Source organism: Bos grunniens, chromosome 18 (genome assembly GCF_055505025.1).
Source record: "Bos grunniens cultivar Pamir isolate PY7600 chromosome 18, Bosgru_T2T1.0, whole genome shotgun sequence".
NCBI lineage: Eukaryota > Metazoa > Chordata > Mammalia > Artiodactyla > Bovidae > Bos > Bos grunniens.
In genome coordinates, this window is record NC_141182.1 from 269,596 (window position 1) to 272,919 (window position 3,324).

Here is a 3,324-nt window from a genome sequence, read left to right on the forward strand (position 1 = left end):
AAAAAAAAAAAAAAACATGAGATTCCCCCCTCAATGCGAGATGAGGCCTGATTCCACTGCAGTGGCTCGAGAAGTCCTGTGCTTCCATCACAACACAAAAGGAGTTTGAGTTCCCTGAGGCAACACGAGAAGTTCCCTGAGGTCCTCGTAGCAACTAGAGAGGAACCCAAATCTTCCCACTGCAACTCAAGAAACACCGTGACATTCCCCCCTCAACGCCAGATGAGGCCCTTCCCCCTGCAGCACCTAAAGAGCAATTCTGAGTTCCCTCTTGAAACTCAAAAGGAAGCTTGACTCCCTTTATGCAACTCAAGGAGTTCCCCGAGATACCTTTCACAACTGGAGTTGAAACCTGAGTTTCCCACCTCAACTAGAGCTGAGGCCATATTCCCAAACAGCGACTGGAGAGGAATTCCGAGGCACTCCTCAAAACTCGAAAGTGACCTGACTTCACTGAGGGTGCAGGAGAGATTCACTGAGGTCCATGTGGCAACTCTAGAGGAACCCAAAACTTCATGCTGCAACTGGAGAAACATCATGGATTTCCCCCTCAATGCGAGATGAGACCCAATTCCCCTGTAGTGTCTCGAGCAATCTCATTCTTCCCCTCGCAACTCGAAAGGAGACTTGACTTCCCTGTAGCAACACGAGAGGTTCCCTGAGGTGCCATTGCAACTCAAGATGAACCCCAAGTTTCCCGTCGCAACTTGAGAAAAACCACTAGATTCCCCCTTCAACGTGAGCTGAGGCCCTTTTCCCCTGCTGCACCTGGGGAGCAATCCCGAGTTTCCTTTCAAAATTCGATCAGAACCTTGACTCATTTTATGCAACTCAAGGGGTTCCCTGAAAAAACCATCACAACTCAAGGGGAACCCTGAGTTTCCCACAACAACTCGAGAAGAGTCCCATGTTCCCCGTCTCATCTCTAGATGAGGGCTGATTTCCCTGCTTCAACACCAGAGGAATGTCAAATTTCCACCGCACCTTAAGAGGTGGCCTGTCTCACCTATTGAAACTTGAGAGGAACCCCACAGTTCCTGCCTCAAGACGAAAGGACACCAAGTTCCCCCTCAACTAGAGATAAGCCCTGATTCCCCTGCACTCACTCAAATGGAACTCCGAGTATACCTTCACAACATGAAGGGAGGTCTGAGTCCCCTATTGTACCTCTAGAAAAAGCCCAAGTTCCCTCCTGAACTCGACAGGAGACTAGACATCCCTTTCACAACTCGACAGAAAAGCAGAGTTCCATGCCTCAACACGAGATGGCTCATGAGTCATGACAACACGAGTCATGCCTGACTCCCCTGTTGAAAGTTGATAGGAATCCCGAGATCCCTGTCACAACTGGAGAGGAACCCTGAGTATCCTGCCTCAACTTGAGATGAGGCCCTATTCCCATGCAGTGACTCTAAAGGAATCCCGAGGTGTCCCTCACAAGCTGAAAGAAGGGCTGATTGACATGAGGAAACATGAGAGGTTCTCTGAGGTCCCCGTCACCATGCAAGAGGAACTCAAACTTCCTACCACAACTATTGAAACACCACGAGTTTCCCCCTCAATGTGAGATGAATCTTGAATACCCTGCAGTGACTCAAATGCAATCCTGCACTCCCTCTCACTACTTGAAAGGAAACTTGTCTTCCCTGAGGCAACAAGAGGGGTTCCCTGAGGTCCCCATTGCAACTCGAGTGGAACCCAAAGCTTCCCGCAGCAACTCGAGAAAACCCACAGAATTCCCCCTCAATGCCAGATGAGGCCTGATTCCCCTGCAGTGGCTCAAGCAATCCCATGCTTCCCATCGGAACTCGAAAAGAGTTTGACTTCCCTGAGGAAACACGAAAGGTTTCCTGAGGTCCCGGTAGCAACTAGAGAGGAACCCAAATCTTCCTGCTACAACTCGAGAAACACCACGAGATTCCCCCCTCAACGCCAGATGAGGCCCTTTCCCCTGCAGTACGTAAAGAGCAATTTCAAGTTCCCTCTCAAAACTCGAAAAGCAGCTTGTCTCCCTTAATGCACTTCAAGAAGTTCCCCGAGATAACCTTCACAAATGGAGATGAAACCTGAGTTTTCCACCTCAACTCGAGATGAAGCCCTATTCTCCTGCAGGGACTCGAAAGGAATTCCGAGGCACCCCTCACAACAAAAAATGCGGCCTGATTTCCCTGAAGCAACATAAGAGGTCCCTGACGTCCCCAATGCAACTTGAGAGGAACACGAAGTTTCCTGCCGCAACTCAAGGAACATCACGAGATTCCCCCCCTCAATGCGAGTAGTTTTCCCCTGCAGCACCTGGAGGGCAATCCCTCACTCCCCCTTGCAACTCGAAAGGAGACTTGACTTCCCTGAGGCAAAACGAGAGGTTTGCTGATATTACCATGGCAACTGGAGAGGAACCCCAAGCTTTCCATCACAACTCTAGAAAAACCATGAGGTTCCCCCCTCAGCGTTAGTGAGGCCCTTTTCCTCTCCAGAGCCTCAAGAGCAAACCTGAGTTGCCTCATGTGACTCAAAAGGAGGCTTGACTTCCTTTATGAAATTCAAGGGGTTCCCTGATATACCAGTCGAAACTCGAGAAGAACCCTGAGTTTCTCGTCACAACTCAAGAAGAGCCCTGTGTTCCCCACCTCGTCTTGAGATGAGGGCCAATTCCCCTGCTTCAACTCGAGAGGAATCCTGACTTTTCCCTTGCACCTCAAGAGGAGGCCTGTCTCACCTTTTGAAACTCAAGAGGAACCCTGCGATTCCTGCCACAGGTAGAAAGGACACTGAGTTCCCCCTCAACTAGAGATAAGGCATGATTCTCCTGCACCTACTCGAATTGAACCCCAAGTGTCCACTCACAATACAAAGGACTCCCCTGTTGCACCTCTAGTAAAAGCCTAAGTTCCCCACCTGAACTCGATAAGAGCCCTGACACCTCTTTTACAACTCGAGAGGAAAGCGTAGTTTCATGCCACAACATGAGACGAGGCCAGACTCCCCTGTGGAAACTCCATAGGAACCCCGAGTCTCTGCCTCAACTCGAAATGAGGCCCTATTCCCCTGCACTGTCTGGAGAGGAATCCAGACGGCGACTCTCGCAACTTGAAAGGAGGCCTGACTTCCCTGAGGCAACTTGAGAGGTTCCCTAAGATCCCTGTTGCAACTGGAGAGGAACACAATCTTCCCACTGCAACTCGAGAAAAACCACGAGATTCCCCCTTCAATGTGAGATGAGAACAAATTTTTCTGCAGTACCTCAAGAGCAATCCCATGCTTCCACTCACAACTCAAAAGTAGACTTGACTTTCCTGAGGCAACACGAGAGGTTCGCTTAGT